We start from the raw sequence: 18,286 nt of genomic DNA on the forward strand, positions 1-18,286 counted from the left end.
TACAGTTATAAGGAAGGTGAAATCTTATAGTTAGTCATTTCAAACCTTATTTATACAGTTTTGTTGAATGGAAAAACATCATATAAAATATTTCATATTTTCATATTTGTAATGTGTACTTGAGCTTGTGTCCTTAAAAATGGACTACACCTCAGCAATCTATAATACATTTTACCAGAAAGGTGAGATTTTAACCTTTCTTGGAGTATGCAGCATTACTATTTATTGTTTATGGCCCCTCATGATAAATAATTAATTTGGGGGATTACGAAGATTACATTTTATATTACATTTAGTTACATTTAACAGGTTTTAAGTGATAGTTAAATGTATTGTTAACAACTGACAAGAAGATATTATCAAAAGTAAGGTGAAGATTGCATTGTGAAAAGCAGATACTGTACTTACAATGAGTGTACAAAACATTAGGAACACCTGCTCTTTCCATGACATAGACTGACTAGCTGAATCCAGGTGAAAGATATGATCCCTTATTCATGTCACTTGTTAAATCCACTTCAATCAGTGTAGATGAAGGGGAGGAGACAGGTTAAATAAGGATTTTTTAGCCTTGAGTCAATTGAAACATGGATTGTGTGTGTGCCATTCAGAGGGTGAATGGGCAAGACAAAAAATGTAAGAGCCTTTGAACGGGGTATGGTAGTATGTGCCAGGTGCACCGGTTTGAGTGTGTCAAGAACTGCAACGCTGCTAGGTTTTTCACGTTTAACAGTTTCCCATGTGTATCAAGAATGGTCCACCACCCAAAGGACATCCAGCCAACTTGACACAACTGTGGGAAGCATTGGAGTCAACATGGGCCAGCATCCCTGTGGAACGCTTTCGACACCTTGTAGAGTCCATGCACCGACGAATCGAGGCTGTTCTGAGGGCAAAAGGGTGTGCAGCGCAATATTAGGAAGGTGTTCCTAATTTTTGGGGGGGTTGTATCATTTGATTTACACAACATGCCTACCACTTTGAAGATGCAACATTTATTTTTTTTGTGAAACAAACAAGAAATAAGACAAAAAACAGAAAACTTGAGCGTGCATAACTATTCACCCCCCCCCAAAGTCAATACTTTGTAGAGCCACCTTTTGCAGCAATTACAGCTGCAAGTCTCTTGGGGTATGTCTCTATAAGTTTGGCACATCTAGCCACTGGGATTTTTTCCCATTCTTCAAGGCAAAACTGCTCCAGCTCCTTCAAGTTGGATGGTTTCCGCTGGTGTACAGCAATCTTTAAGTCATACCACAGATTCTCAATTGGATTGAGGTCTGGGCTTTGACTAGGCCATTCCAAGACATTTAAATGTTTCCCCTTAAACCACTCAAGTATTGCTTTAGCAGTATGCTTAGGGTCATTGTCCTGCTGGAAGGTGAACCTCTCAAATCTCTGGAAGACTGAAACAGGTTTCCCAGTCCCTGCCGATGAAAAACATCCCCACAGCATGATGCTGGTGTTCTCAGGGTGATGAGAGGTGTTGGGTTTGCGCCAGACATAGCGTTTTCCTTGATGGCCAAAAAGCTCAATTTTAGTCTCATCTGACCAGAGTACCTTCTTCCATATGTTTGGGGAGTCTCCCACATGCCTTTTGGCGAACACCAAACATGTTTGCTTATTTTTTATTTAAGCAATGGCTTTTTTCTGTCCACTCTTCCGTAAAGCCCAGCACTGTGGAGTGTACGGCTTAAAGTGGTCCTATGGACAGATACTCCAATCTCCGCTGCGGAGCTTTGCAGCTCCTTCAGGGTTATCTTTGGTCTCTTTGCTGCCTCTCTGATTAATGCCCTCCTTGCCTGGTGCGTGAGTTTTGGTGGGCGGCCCTCTCTTGGCAGGTTTGTTGTGGTGCCATATTCTTTCAATTTTTTTTTAAATAATGGATTTAATGGTGCTCCGTGGGATGTTCAAAGTTTCTGATATATTTTTATAACCCAACCCTGTACTTCTCCACAACTTTGTCCCTGACCTGTTTGGAGAGCTCCTTGGTCTTCATGGTGCCGCTTGCTAGGTGGTGCCCCTTGCTTAGTGGTGTTGCAGACTCTGGGGCCTTTCAGAACAGGTGTATATACAGTGGGGAGAACAAGTATTTGATACACTGCCGATTTTGCAGGTTTTCCTACTTACAAAGCATGTAGAGGTCTGTAATTTTTATCCTAGGTACACTTCAACTGTGAGAGACGGAATCTAAAACAAAAATCCAGAAAATCACATTGTATGATTTTTAAGTAATTAATTTGCATTTTATTGCATGACATAAGTATTTGATCACCTACCAACCAGTAAGAATTCCGGCTCTCACAGACCTGTTAGTTTTTCTTTAAGAAGCCCCCCTGTTCTCCACTCATTACCTGTATTAACTGCACCTGTTTGAACTCGTTACCTGTATAAAAGACACCTGTCTCTCCACAATGGCCAAGACCAGAGAGCTGTGTAAGGACATCAGGGATACAATTGTAGACCTGCACAAGGCTGGGAAGGGCTACAGGACAATAGGCAAGCAGCTTGGTGAGAAGGCAACAACTGTTGGCGCAATTATTAGAAAATGGAAGAAGTTCAAGATGACGGTCAATCACCCTCGGTCTGGGGCTCCATGCAAGATCTCACCTCGTGGGGCATCAATGATCATGAGGAAGGTGAGGGATCAGCCCAGAACTATACGGCAGGACCTGGTCAATGACCTGAAGAGAGCTGGGACCACAGTCTCAAAGAAAACCATTAGTAACACACTACGCCGTCATGGATTACAATCCTGCAGCACACGCAAGGTCCCCCTGCTCAAGCCAGCGCATGTCCAGGCCCGTCTGAAGTTTGCCAATGACCATCTGGATGATCCAGAGGAGGAATGGGAGAAGGTCATGTGGTCTGATGAGACAAAAATTTAGCTTTTTGGTCTAAACTCCACTCGCCGTGTTTGGAGGAAGAAGAAGGATGAGTACAACCCCAAGAACACCATCCCAACCGTGAAGCATGAAGGTGGAAACATCATTCTTTGGGAATGCTTTTCTGCAAAGGGGACAAGATGACTGCACCGTATTGAGGGGAGGATGGATGGGGCCATGTATCGCGAGATCTTGGCCAACAACCTCCTTCCCTCAGTAAGAGCATTGAAGATGGGTTGTGGCTGGGTCTTCCAGCATGACAACGACCCGAAACACACAGCCAGGGCAACTAAGGAGTGGCTCCGTAAGAAGCATCTCAAGGTCCTGGAGTGGCCTAGCCAGTCTCCAGACCTGAACCCAATAGAAAATCTTTGGAGGGAGCTGAAAGTCCGTATTGCCCAGCGACAGCCCCGAAACCTGAAGGATCTGGAGAAGGTCTGTATGGAGGAGTGGGCCAAAATCCCTGCTGAAGTGTGTGCAAATCTGGTCAAGACCTACAGGAAACGTTTGATCTCTGTAATTGCAAACAAAGGTTTCTGTACCAAATATTAAGTTCTGCTTTTCTGATGTATCAAATACTTATGTCATGCAATAAAATGCAAATTAATTACTTAAAAGTCATACAATGTGATTTTCTGGATTTTTGTTTTAGATTCCGTCTCTCAAAGTTGAAGTGTACCTATGATAAAAATTACAGACCTCTACATGCTTTGTAAGTAGGAAAACCTGCAAAATCAGCAGTGTATCAAATACTTGTTCTCCCCACTGTATACTGAGATCATGTGACAGATCATGTGACATTTAGATTGCAAACAAGTGGGACTTTATTTAACTAATCATGTGACTTTTGAAGGTAATTGTTTGCACCAGATCTTATTTAGGGGCTTCATAGCAAAGTGGGTGAATTCATTTGCACGCACCACTTTTCCGTTATTTATTTTTTAGAATAAGTTTTTTTATTTTATTTATTTTATTTGGACTATTTTGTGTATGTCCATTACATTAAATCCAAATAAAATTTCATTTAAATTACAGGTTGTAATGCCACAAAATAGGAAAAACGCGAAGGGGGATGAATACTTTTGCAAGGCACTGTGAAAATGTACCACGTATAGAGCTGGGCGATATGGAGAAAAATATATATTGTAATAAATTGCATGAATTGATGCGATAACGATAAATAGAACAATAGGTTTATAACATTAATGTGCAGCACCGTTTAAAAAAAATGTTTGTTTAAACTACTACTACTAGTTTGATGGTTGTAGCCATCAATTGTCCCATTAACAATCACCCGTATTAACACATTTATTTCATTTAAAACTTCACATTTCTCTAGTATAGGCCTCTTATCGGAATTAACGATATAAGCAAAATGCCTGCGATAAGTGATCGTTATGGTTGGTGTCGATAATTTTCAGTTTATTGTCCTAACTCTAACCACATACTTGTGAAATTTGCACCAAAGTGATTGGAAAAAAACTATGTCTAGAGATTGTATACATCTTTAGAGACCCCTGATATAGGGCAGTTTCCCAGCCCTGTGGAGGTAGAGGAGAGGCTGCTCACTGAGGGAGAGACAAACATTCGTGGCAAGATTTCACCTTAAGGTATAACAACTGCCCATGGGAGGTAGCTCACCATCATAGACACCTGATCATCTAAATGATCTTGAAGGCCCTCATCTTCGTGTTATTTGTCACCTCTCTGTCTCCCTCTCCCCTTCCCCCTACTCAGGCTGTTTCAGAGCCTTAAGAACTGAGAGGCAGAAGAACAATATAATTGAAAATATGACTAGCCACACACTCAAATAACCATACTCAAGTGTGGTGTCTTTTTTTTGCATAAACCACAAGAAGCAAACAGCCCCAATCACAACCAACCAGACTAACCCAGAACATGCCACCTTGTATCTCAGGGGTTTGTACTTCAGGAAGACCACAGGGTGGACCACTTCCAGGTAGCGTTCAAAACATATACAGTTCTGAAACGGGCCATCCTATGCCCATATAAGCACTAAAGAAAGTCCCCATCAGAGCCATAACTTCAGTTGTAGGGGTGTGAAAGCTGAGAAAGAGAAAAATAGCAGACAGACACGGTCAGGTTGAGAGCAAAGAACTCTGAGGCCATTGTCCCTCCCACTCTGGTCACGATCAGCCACAGGATGTAGACATCGGTGGAGAGACCCAGGATGAGGTTTATTGCTTTGGCGGCAATCATCATGGGCAACAGAAATGGTGTGGGCCTTATAATCAGTGACAACAGCGGAGTGGTTAGAAGAGTTCATATATTCACTGGATTCAGTTTGGACAACTGAGCTTTAATGTCTGGGACTCTGGGCTTTTATGTGGGATAGAACCAGAGAGAGAGAGAGAAGCAATGCAAAAGGGTTAGAGTATGTTCAAGTAATTTGATATGTTCGGAGCCTCTACCTATATATAGCATTAGTAATGATGTATTTTTGTAAGCACTAAGGGGCCGATTCAGACCCGAGTTCTGCGTGCGTAAATAGAACTGAATTCCCTTTTTATGCACTTTTGAGGTAACGCATGTTTCAGCCAGCTATTCTTTCGGGGTGGAGATCACAGAAATGGATGTGGCAGAGGTGTGTATACAGATATGTTATATTCTGACCTTGACTTTATTCCCTCATAATTCCACCACCTTTATGCGCGTTGAAACGATGAATAAGGTCGAGCAACCTGTCGGTTCCAAGTGGAACAACTATTCTCAATGCACTGTAATTTACAAATTGATAAGAGCTATTGATAAGATCTAGGTAAATCAGTAAGCCGTTTGGATAAGGGGGTTGTAAATATAAATTACAACTGCTTTAGATCTATTTTACCTTATGATCGCTAGAGCCATTTTTTAAACTAGTCATATGGCAGCAAACTGAAGCATATCAACACATCAACTTTTCCACAGTGAAGTTGATGAAATGATGGCCTTATAACTTGCAGGGAGTAAATCTGGAGACCCAAGCTATAGGCTTCTGTAGCCATACGCAAATGACAGTATAGCGCCTAACCTACCGAGTTAATTTGGGACATGTAGCCTATTTGAATCATTATGGAACGCAGACCATATGTAGCAGTTTGGTTCACAACGACTAGACTGTTGTCATCACAGTTCCATGATTAGTGAGGATTATTAGGGTTTATAGGACTACTTTTCTCACCTTCTAATATTTAATGGATTGAACTATTGAATATGGCAAAAACTGGTTGAATCAACATTGTTTTCACATAATTTCAGGTGATGACATTGAATCAATATGGAAAACTGATTGGATTTGCAAAAGTTCATCAACATAAGGGCATTTTGTCTTTTTTTCACACAACTTTTAAACTACAATAAATCCAATGACATGGGGAAAAGTTTAGTTGATTTCACGTTGATTTCACGTTAGTTGACAACTCAACCAACTGTAAATCAAAACTAGACATTGAACTGACCTCTGTGCCCAGTGGGAAACCATTGAATTTTTTATTCATCAATATATTTAGAGCGTAAGGCTCTCCAAATCAGTTTTTATGTTATTCATAACCCTAAATACAGAGTACGAATTACACCATGACATTCGGGGTGGTCTCAATTTTTTTATGGTCCTAATAATAAAGACATAATTTAAACAGTTAAAATGAATTACCTTTGTCAAACAAATCACTTCAAAAAGTATGCTACCTCTGCATGTTTGCCTACTCCAAAATACACTACATGACCAAAAGTATGTGGACACCTGTTTATCGATCATCTCAGTCCAAAATCATGGTCATTAATATGGAGTTGGTCCCTCCTTTGCTGCTACAACAGCCTCCACTCTTCTGGGAAGGCTTTCTACTAGATGTTGGAACATTGCTGCAGTGACTTGTTTCCATTCAGCCACAAGAGCATTAGTGAGGTCGGGATTGAGGTCAGGGCAATGTGCAGGCCAGTCAAGTTCTTCCACACCGAACTCGACAAACCATTTCTGTATGGACCTCACTTTGTGGACAGGGGCATTGTCATGCTAAAACAGGAAAAGTCCTTCCCCAAACTGTTGCCACAAAGTTGGAAGCACAGAATAGTCTAGAATGCCATTGAATGCTGTAGATTTCCCTTCACTGGAACTAAGTGCCCGAACCATGAAAAACAGCCCCAGACCATTATTGCTCAACCACCAAACTTTACAGTTGGCACTATACATTGGGGCAGGTAGCGTTCTCCTGGCATCCGACAAACCCAGATTCGTCCGTCGGACTGCCAGATGGTGAAACGTGATTCATCACTCAGAGAACGCGTTTCCACTGCTACAGAGCCCAATGGCGGCGAGCTTTACACCACTCCAGCCAACGCTTGCTAGATGGGCAAAATTGGCTATATTGTAAAAATTCATGAAAACAAAAGATGGTGCTCTTAATTTAAGGCTAGGTTTAGCATTGTGGTTAAGGTTAGGGTTAGGTTTCAAATCAGATTTTATGACTTTGTGGCTGTGGCAGCTAGTGACCACTCTGCAGAGCTGCCTCCAGAAAAATATTCATAATGAAAAATGCTAACCTGCCATCGATCAGAAAAGGGTATCTGATATGCAAATGTTTAGGATGGTAATGACTGGACCCACATCCTTTCTTCAATATGACCAAAGAGGACATACCCCTTGTGAATTACCATGAATACAGTATACGGCAGTGGATCTGACAGCAAGATTCAAATACATTCACAGTCAAGAAGGACATAGACATTGGTGAGGCACCCAGGTTGAGGTTAACAGTGCAGGAACCAATGTACCGCCGTCCACCGCCATTCATTTTCTGCTGGTTGAATATACACTGTCTTCATTTTAATACGTGAACTGCATACAGTAGGCTAGCCTGCAGAAGACTCAAGACCCTCATTGTCTCTGCAAAAGATGTTGAACTTTTTCATGATTTTCTGTCAATCATTGCAGGCAGTCAACTGATCCAAATACAGCATTGTTGGACTAGCCAAATGTGACAGATGACTGGAGAAGGAGGATATTGTATCTGCAATGGAGGACAGGCAGTTGTGGAAGTCCCATTTTTCATCCCATCGTCTCTACATGATGATGATATTTGTGCTCAGTTTCATATCTTCAACAGTCAGTCACATCTGTGTATCAGCAGATTACCCTATGCCTGTAGTTACAGTGAGCTCCAAAAGTATTTGGACAGTGACACGTTTTGTTGTTTGACTCTGTACTCCAGCACTTTGGATTTGAAATGATACATTGACTATGAGGTTAAAGTGCAGACTGTCAGCTTTAATTTGAGGGTATTTTCATCCATGTCGGGTCAACCGTTTAGAAATGTAGGGGACCAAAAGTACTGGGACAAATTAACTTATATGTGTATTAAAGTAGTCCAAAGTTTTGTATTTGGTCCCATATTTCTAGCACGCAATGATTACATCAAGCTCGTGACTCTACAAACTTGTTGGATGCATTTACTGTTTGTTTTGGTTGTGTTTCAGATTATTTTATGCCCAATAGAAATGAATGGTAAATAATGTATTGAGTCATTTTGGAGTCACTTTTATTGTAAATAAGAATGACATGCTAACCTCTCACCATTACAATAACAGGGGAGGTTAGCACTTTTTGGGGGGTATGATATTTGGGTGTCTGTAACTTTCTCACTCATCATTATTCACGATTCATTCAGGACTATCCGCAATCATGGTAGCATCCACATTAATGTAGTATTTAGAAACATATTATATTCTTATTTACAATAAAAGTGACACAATACATTATTTACCATTCATTTCTATTGGGCACAAAATAATCTGAAACACAACCAAAACAAACAGCAAATGCATCCAACAAGTTTGTAGAGTCACAAGCTTGATGTAAGCGTGCTAGGAATATGGGACCAAATAAAAAACTTTGGACTATTTTAATACACATACAAGTGAATTTGTCCCAATACTTTTGGCCCCCTAAAATGGGGGGGACTAAGTACAAAAAGGGCTGTAATAGATTATATGGATGAAAGTATCTTCAAAGTAAAGCTGACACTCTGCACTTTAACGTCATAGTAATTGTATCCAAAGTGCTGGAGTAAAGCCAAAACAACTAAATCATTGTCACTCTCCCAATACCTTTGGAGCTCACTGTATGTCATTATATCATCCGATTCTACCTTGAGAATTGGATAAGGGACCTGGTTTCTACAACCAACTTTAGTGTGTGACTTACATTTCCTCTGGCTATTAGTAAAAAAAAAAAAACAAGAGACAACTAGGGAAGAATCAAAAACCGTGATCCAAAACCGATCTGTGTGTTGGCGTGCCCCCTCTGTTCCTTCCTCCAGCGAGAAGTCAGAATGAAGAAGTTATCCTCCTCTCTGTGAGTCTCAAAGTCTGTCAGTACCATATGTTGTACTAGTAGCAGCCCTGGTTAAGACAGGCTACATAGAGCCTAGTTTCTTTGATTCTTTCTCACATGATGGCTCACTCACACAGAGAACTGTCTAAGTCATTTCCCAAGCTTCATTTGGACGTTGTGTCGGAATCAAGCGTCATTCTTGAGCAGATTAGTTCATTAGCATATAGGATGCGACAGCATGCTGTTAGAGACTTCAGAGGAATAAAATGTGAGATGTTTAGTTCATGACTCTCTAATGAAGTTTCTTTACTGTTTCTCAGTTTGCTTGCAGAAATATTGTTATTCACTCATTAACTTCTATGGAAATCCATGGAGTGATAGTATGATATTATTTGGGTCTCACAGGTTCGGCTTCAAATGCCTGACATGGGATCAATAAATAATATTTTCGTTACATATAATGTTACAAATCGTACTGATCTAAGTCCATGCAGTATTTTCTTATGTTTGAAAAGCAATTGGACAAATATTCATTTTATGAATCTGAGCATTATTGTCCCATTATCCAGCATTATAAAATAGGTGTGCTGTCTGCGCCTCTATCATAATTGGCATCTTTAGTCATTTGCATTTTTGATCCGTCTCAGATTGTCCTTACTAGATTGAAGCAGTAGCTTTTCTGATCCCCATCCCTTTCCCACAGAGCACAGTGGTGCTCCTACCACTGTGAGGGCACCTGGCTGTCAAAATTAACCTGTATAACAGATGTGTTGTCTCTCTGACCAGACAGCTAAGAATAAACACCAATACCCTTTGCACACTGTTGTGCCAACCTGAATTGTGCTGTGCCAGCTTGGATATTTTCTTTTCATGTCTTATTTTCTAGCATGGTTCCAGTAATTCCAGTGGATGCATAACCTGGCAAGTACAGTACAGCTGAGCTCGCCTCAGCTTGGGCTAGTAATGAAAAGGTTATGGGACCTGACTAGTCTCTTGTGACAGTCTAGCTGATTTAGTTATTGGTGCCGAGATTAGGACCTGACTGACAATGTACTGGAGCAGCTAGGCTGAGTGAATGGCCCAGAGCTGCTCCCAGTTCCAGCTGGACCAGGCAACGTGGCGCCAACACCATGCCGTTTCCTTTCAGTGATGCCAGCCTTGCCAGGCCACCCCTGCAGCAAACAAGGATGTGTTTGTCTGGTTAGGTCTAAGATCAACATCAATATCACTCCAGTATCAACTCAATTAGCAGGTTAATCATAGGAGAAAAGGACGTAAGTGATGGTGCAGTCCTGTCATTTGGCAGGTCTTAGATCAATTAGATAGGCCAGAAAAGAGCTGAGTGACATTACAGAATCTGTCAGGGTTTAATTAGGCAAATTGACAATTTCTCATGGCTGCTGTACCATAATTAACTATTTATATAGAGAGGTTTCTTTGTATTCATTGGACATGGTTGTCTTTAAAAGCAGGTTTTGTTGGCTGGGCAAGGTATCCCAAAGCGGTGGCTCCCTCTGCTGGACGTGCCAGGTCTCGACGGGTCCTCCGGCCAGGACTAATTGGGGCTGATTGAAGCTGGTGAGTAATCAAGGGTCTGATTGCTCACCATCCGTACGGGGCCCATAAAGCTGCCAGGAGGGCAGCACACGGGAGGGTTGGAGGTTGCTGCTGGACAGATGTCCTCACAATCTGATAGAACCGAGGGGCTCGTTGTTCTACCCCAGAGGAGACAGCATTCCCCGGAGCCCAGAAGGCGGTAACCTGGAAGAGGTCTCCTGGAGGAGACCTGTTTTCTTTCCTTTTTCCTTTATTGTTGTAAATAAACACCCTTGAAACTGAGGTATCACACTTGTCTCCGTGTCTGATCTGTGTAAATGTATTGATCAAACCCCCTGGTCTGCCACAACACACTACAGCTGTGGAAAAAAATTAAGAGACCACTGCAAAATTATCAGTTTCTCTGGTTTTACTATTTATAGGTATGTGTTTGGGTAAAAATAACATTTTTGTTTTATTCTATAAACTGACAACATTTCTCCCAAATTCCAAATAAAAATATTGTCATTTAGAGCATTTATTTGCATAAAATGACAACTGGTCAAAATAACAAAAAAGATGCAGTGTTGTCAGACCTCGAATAATGCGAAGAAAATAAGTTCATGTTCATTTTTAAACAACATAATAGTAATGTTTTAACTTAGGAAGAGTTCAGAAATCAATATTTGGTGGAATAACCCTGATTTTCAATCACAGCTTTCATGCGTCTTGGCATGCTCTCCACCAGTCTTTCACATTGATGTTGGGTGACTTTATGCCACTCCTGGCGCAAAAATTCAAGCAGCTCGGCTTTGTTTGATGGCTTGTGACCACCCATCTTCCTCTTGATCACAGTCCAGAAGTTTTTAATGGGGTTCAGGTCTGGAGATTGGGCTGGCCATGACAGGGTCTTGATCTGGTGGTCCTCCATCCACACCTTGATTGACCTGGCTGTGTGGCATGGTGTATTGTCCTGCTGGAAAAACCAATCCTCAGAGTTGGGGAACAATGTCAGAGCAAAAGGAAGCAAGTTTTCTTCCAGGACAACCTTGTTCGTGGCTTGATTCATGCGTCCTTCACAAAGACAAATTTGCCCGATTCCAGCCTTGCTGAAGCACCCCCAGATCATCACCGATCCTCCACCAAATTTCACAGTGGGTGCGAGACACTGTGGCTTGTAGGCCTCTCCAGGTCTCCGTCTAACCATTAGACGACCAGGTGTTGGGCAAAGCTGAAAATTGGACTCATCAGAGAAGATGACTTTACTCCAGTCCTCTACGGTCCAATCCTTATGGACTTTTTCTAACCTCAGCCAGGCTCTTCTTTGCTTGTCATTGATGAAGGGCTTTTTTCTAGCTTTGTACGACTTCAGCCCTGTCCCTAGGAGCCTGTTTCGAACCGTCCTCGTCGTGCACTTCACCCCAGCTGCCGTTTGCCATTATTTTTGTAGGTCACTTGATGTCATCCTACGGTTGTTGAGTGACATTCGAATGAGTTGGCGGTCATCCCGGTCAGTAGAGAGTCGTTTTCGCCCTCTGCCGGTCGGTAGCTTTGTTGTCCCCAATGTCTGCTGCTTGACCTTGTTCTTATGAACCGCCGTCTTTGAAATTTTAAGGATGGAAGCAACCTGACGCACACTGTATCCCTCTGCCAGTAAAGCCAGAATTGAACCCTTCTTTTCCTCACTCAAAACTTTCCTTTTCAACTCTTTTGGCATGGTCAATAGTTATTTTTTGATTAATATTACTTTTGAGGTACTATTAGCACTGTTTTTGCCATCCAGCTGGTCCTATTGCAAGAGGATAGTGATGACCACCGCAGTGGTTTTTATACTTTTCCTCGTTAAATAAGATTTGGTTCAGGTGATCACCTAATCAGTACCTAATTCAGTAGAATGAGGTGTGCCTGTGTTGGAATTCAACAGACACTGGAATGGAATGGCTGTCATACATGTAGAGATGCTGATTTAAGAAAAATTTGCAGTACTCTCTTAATTTTTTCCACAGCTGTATATATATATATATATATATATATATATATATATATATATATATATAGATAGATTATTCAAATAGCCACCCTTTGCCTTTATGACAGCTTTGCACACACTTGGGATTCTCTCAACCAGCTTCACCTGGAATGATTTTCCAACAGTCTTGAAAGAGTTCCCACAAATGCTGAGTACTTGTTGGCTGCTTTTCCTTCACTCTGCCGTCCGACTCATCCCAAACCATCTCAATTTGGTTGAGGTCGGGGGATTGTGGAGGCCAGGTCATCTGATGCAGCACTCCATCACTCTCCTTCTTGGTAAAATAGCCCTTACACAGCCTGGAGGTGGGTTGGGTCATTGTCCTGTTGAAAACAAATGATAGTCCCACTAAGCCCAAACCAAATGGGATGGCGTATTGCTGCAGAATGCTGTGGTAGCCATGCTGGTTAAGTGTGCCTTGAAATCTAAATAAATCTCAAACAGTGTCACCAGCAAAGCACCCCCACACCATAACACCTCCTAATCCATACTTTACAGTGGGAACTACACATTCGGAGATCATCCGTTCACCCACACCGCGTCTCACAAAGACACCAAAAATCTCATATTTGGACTCCAGACCAAAGGACAAATTTCCATCGGTCTAATGTCCATTGCTCGTGTTATTTGGCCCAAGCAGGTCTCTTCTTATTATTTGTGTCCTTTAGTAGTGGTTTCTTTGCAGCAATTCGACCATGAAGGCCTGATTCACACAGTCTCCTCTGAACAGTTGATGTTGAGATGTGTCTGTGACTTGAACTCTGTGAAGCATTTATTTGGGCTGCAATTTCTGAGGCTGGTAACTCTAATGAACTTATCCTCTGCAGCAGAGGTAACTCTGGGTCTTCCATTCCTGTGGCGGTCCTCATGAGAGGCAGTTTCATCATAGCGCTTGATGGTTTTTGTGACTGCACTTGAAGAAACTTTCAAAGTTCTTGAAATGTTCCGTATTGACTGACCTTCATGTCTTAAAGTAATGATGAACTGTCGTTTCTCTTTGCTTATTTGAGCTGTTCTTGCCATAATATGGACTTGGTATTTTACCAAATAGGGCTATCTTCTGTATACCAACCCTACCTTGTCACAACACAACTGATTGGCTCAAACGCATTAAGAAGGAAAGAAATTCAACAAATTAACTTTTAACAAGGCACACCTGTTAATTGAAATGCATTCCAGGTGACTACATCATGAAACAGGTTGAGAGAATGCCAAGAGTGTGCAAAGATGTCATCAAGGCAAACGGTGGCTATTTGAAGAATCTCAAATCTAAAATATGTTTTGATTTGTTTAACACTTTTTTGGTTACTGTATGATTCCTTGTGTTATTTCATAGTTTTGATGTGTTCACTGTTATTCTACAATGTAGAAAATAGTAAAAATAAAGACAACTCTTGAATAGGTAGGTGTGTCCAAACTTTTGACTGGCAGTGTATATATGTACAGTACCAGTCAAAAGTTTGGACACACCTACTCATCCAAGGGTTTTTCTTAATTTTTACTATTTTCTACATTGTAGAATAATAGTGAAGACATCAAAACTATGAAATAACACATATGGAATCATGTAGTAACCAAAAAAGTGTTAAACAAATCAAAATATATTTTATATTTGAGATTCTTCAATGTAGCCACCCTTTGCCTTGATGACAGCTTTGCACACGCTTGGCATTCTCTCAACTAGCTTCATGAGGTAGTCACCTGGAATGCGTTTCAATTAACAGGTGTGCCTTGTTAAAAGTTAATTTGTGGAATTTCTTTCCTTCTTAATGCGTTTGAGCCAATCAGTTGTGTGTGACAAGGTAGGGTTGGTATACAGAAGATAGCCCTATTTGGTAAAATACCAAGTCCATATTATGGCAAGAACAGCTCAAATAAGCAAAGAGAAATTACAGTCCATCATTACTTTAAGACATGGAGGTCAGCCAATCCGGAAAATGTCAAGAACTTTGAAAGTTTCTTCAAGTGCAGTCGCAAAAACCATCAAGCACTATGATGAAACTGGTTCTCATGAGGACCGCCACAGGAAAGGAAGACCCAGAGTTACCTCTGCTGCAGAGCATAAGTTCATTAGAGTTACCAGCCTCAAAAAATCAGCAATTAACTGCACCTCAGATTGCAGCCCAAATAAATGCTTCACAGAGTTCAAGTAACAGACACATCTCAACATCAACTGTTCAGAGGAGACCGCGTGAATCAGGCCTTTATGGTCAAATTGCTGCAAAGAAACCACTACTATAGGACACCAATAAGAAGAAGAGACTTGCTTGGGCCAAGAAAAATGAGCAATGGACATCAGACGGGTGGAAATCTGTCCTTTGGTCTGATGAGTCCAAAAGTTAGATTTTTGGTTCCAACCGCCGTGTCTTTGTGAGACGCAGAGTAGGTGAACGGATGATCTCTGCATGTGTGGTTCCCACCGTGAAGCATGTAGGAGGAGGTGTGATGGTGTGGGTTGCTTTGCTGGTGACACTCTCAGTGATTTATTTAGAATTTAAGGCACACTTAACCAGCATGGCTACCACGGCATTCTGCAGCGACACGCCATCCCATCTGGTTTGCGCTTAGTGGGACTATCATTTGTTTGTCAACTGGACAATGACCCAAAACACACCTACAGGCTGTGTAAGGTATATTTGACCATGAAGGAGAGTGATGGAGTGTTGCATCTGATGACCTGGCCTCCACAATCCCCTTACCTCAACCCAATTGAGATGGTTTGGGATGAGTTGGACGGCAGAATGAAGGAAAAGCAGCCAACAAGTGTTCAGCATATGTGGGATCTCCTTGAAGATTGTCGGAAAAGCATTCCAGGTGACTACCTCATGAAGCTGGTTGAGAGAATGCCAAAAGTGTGCAAAGCTGTCATCAAGGCTATTTGAAGAATCTAAAATCTAAAATATGTTTTTATTTGTTTATCACTTTTTTTGGTTACTACATGATTCTATATGTGTTATTTCATAGTTTTGATGTCTTCACTATTATTCTACAAGTAAAAAATAGTAAAAATAAAGTAAAACTCTTGAATGAGTAGGTGTGTCCAAACTTTTGACTGGTAGTGTATATTAATATTCCCCGCTCTGACATTGCTTGTTCTGATATTTCTTAATTTCTATTTTGGGGATTTGTGTGTATTGTTAGGTATACTTCACTGTTTGAGATAGAAACATAAGCATTTCGCTGCACCTGCGATTACATCCGCAAAATATGTGTACACAACCAATACAATTTGATTTGAGATGTTATAGCGGGTGCAGCGAAATGCTTATTTTATTAGCTCCTAACAATGCAGGAAAATGTTATGTACACAAAAAAGAAAAAGAAAAGAAAGAACAACAAGAAATCGAGAAATGTCGGAACGAATCCAATAGCAACCCAAATAGCACTGTAACAGTAATCCGAATGCAATCCATACGTATCTACACCGGATGAATTTATATGTAAATCAGTAGATATATTAGAGTGAGCTATGTCAAGAATCCAGTATATAAATAAATATGCAGTGAGTATAAACAGTGTAACTAAAATTCAAATGTACAGTAGTAGAAATATTAGAATGAGCTATGTCAAGAATACATTATATAAATACACAGTACAAAACCCATAGCAAAATGTATAGAATTGCAGGAAATTCGCTTCCAGGATATAAATAATATATATGTATGTGAATGGTGTGTATAGACAGTATGGCCAGTATTTGAATAGAAAAGGTGCGTATAGCAGTAGTTTTAGGATGAGCCATGACCAGAATACAGTATATACTGTTATTAGGGATTTATTATTCTTCTAAACTGATAGGATGACTAACTTAGAAAGAATGCATTCTTGACTGGGCTAATGTAGGCTGTGACACCTGGCAAGGCTGTGATTGATGTGAAGATAAGGATTGTGTCTTCAAATACAAGACTATAATGGTTCATTGTGATCTATGAGTCTTCCTTTGACATGGGAATGATGTCTAAGGGAGCTGGCTCTTCTCACTATGACAGGTTGTTATGATAATCTTGTGTCTGCCTGGAGTGTGTAACAAATGGCGCCGAGGAGATGAGAGCAACCACTGCATCAACGGATTGGCTGAGATAGTGTAAACCACGCTCAAGTCTTTACTCTAATTGGCCAGCAGAGAAGTGGGAAACTTTCTGTCAGGGTATTTGGGTATTGTTTCTGAAAGCAATGTGTTAGTTCTCTGGAATGTCCTGCGAGGCATATCAGAGAGCCCGTATATACGAAACATCATATTTACCATTGAAGGTTTTTGCATTAATTAAAATAACTAGTATACCTTAGAAGTAGTGTTGACCTCTTTTGTTCCTGATACCAGATTTGAATTGACGCGACATTGACAATTGGTGATACCCGTCGTGATCTGGTAGAAGGGACTTCGCTGGGTAAATGTCCGGCCCATTTGGTCAACTCTTTAATCGAACCGTGTGTTTCACAAACTGCCCGGGCTTCTACAAAGGTAAGCAGATACCTGTTGTTAAATAACCAAAGATCTGCAAATTGGCTTTATCCAAATTAATTTTGTGAAACACCTGTCTGATGTAAGTGAACTAAATTATGAAACTATTATGAGTAGATAAGCACAATATTGTGACATGTAAACCTCTGGTGAATGTGATGTTAAAACATTGGTACCGTAGAGTATTGTTTCTTTGACACATATCCAGAAGAGATATGGCTAGGTTCTGAGAAAAATACTGAAGTCTCCAGGCTAGGATCACCAGGGGTGAGAACTGTGAGATACAGGGAATTATTGGCTAAGGGCGTTGGCTGCTGACACATATCCATCAGAGATATGGCCAGGATCAGAGGAACGCCAAAAATTTTAGTTGAGTATTGTTTCTGAGACACATATCCAGAAGAGATATGGCTAGGTTCTGAGAAAAATACTGAAGTCTCCAGGCTAGGATCACCAGGGGTGAGAACTGTGAGATACAGGGAATTATTGGCTAAGGGCGTTGACTGCTGACACATATCCATCAGAGATATGGCTAGGATTAGAGGAACGCCAAAAATTTTAGTTGAGTATTGTTTCTGAGACACATATCCAGAAGAGATATGGCTAGGTTCTGAGAAAAATACTGAAATCTCTGGAGCACAAATGGTGTAACTGTGAGATACAGGGATTAATTGATCAAAGTGTAACGTTGTGGCACATATCCACTGAAGATATGGCTAGGATCACAATGGCCACTTAAATTTTAGATAGTGTTACGCTACTGACACGTATCAAAATGCTAGATACGGATAGAGTCAGGGGGACACTGGGTGTTGTTGTATGCATGAGTGCGCGAATGATCACAGACGAAATAAAATAGTGAATAGGTGTTATTAAAAAATAATAAACCTGTATATTAAGACGTCTGTGGCTGTCCAAACGGTATAATTTGGGAATAACTGTTGGATTTGTGGTTGCTTAAACCATATAACCCGTTAAAAACAATTGGGAACATAAAGCTAAAGTGGTGAATTGTGTGACTGAACTAAATGTGAATCATATGTTGT

This window comes from Coregonus lavaretus (assembly GCF_964263955.1).
Source record: "Coregonus lavaretus genome assembly, chromosome: 36".
NCBI lineage: Eukaryota > Metazoa > Chordata > Actinopteri > Salmoniformes > Salmonidae > Coregonus > Coregonus lavaretus.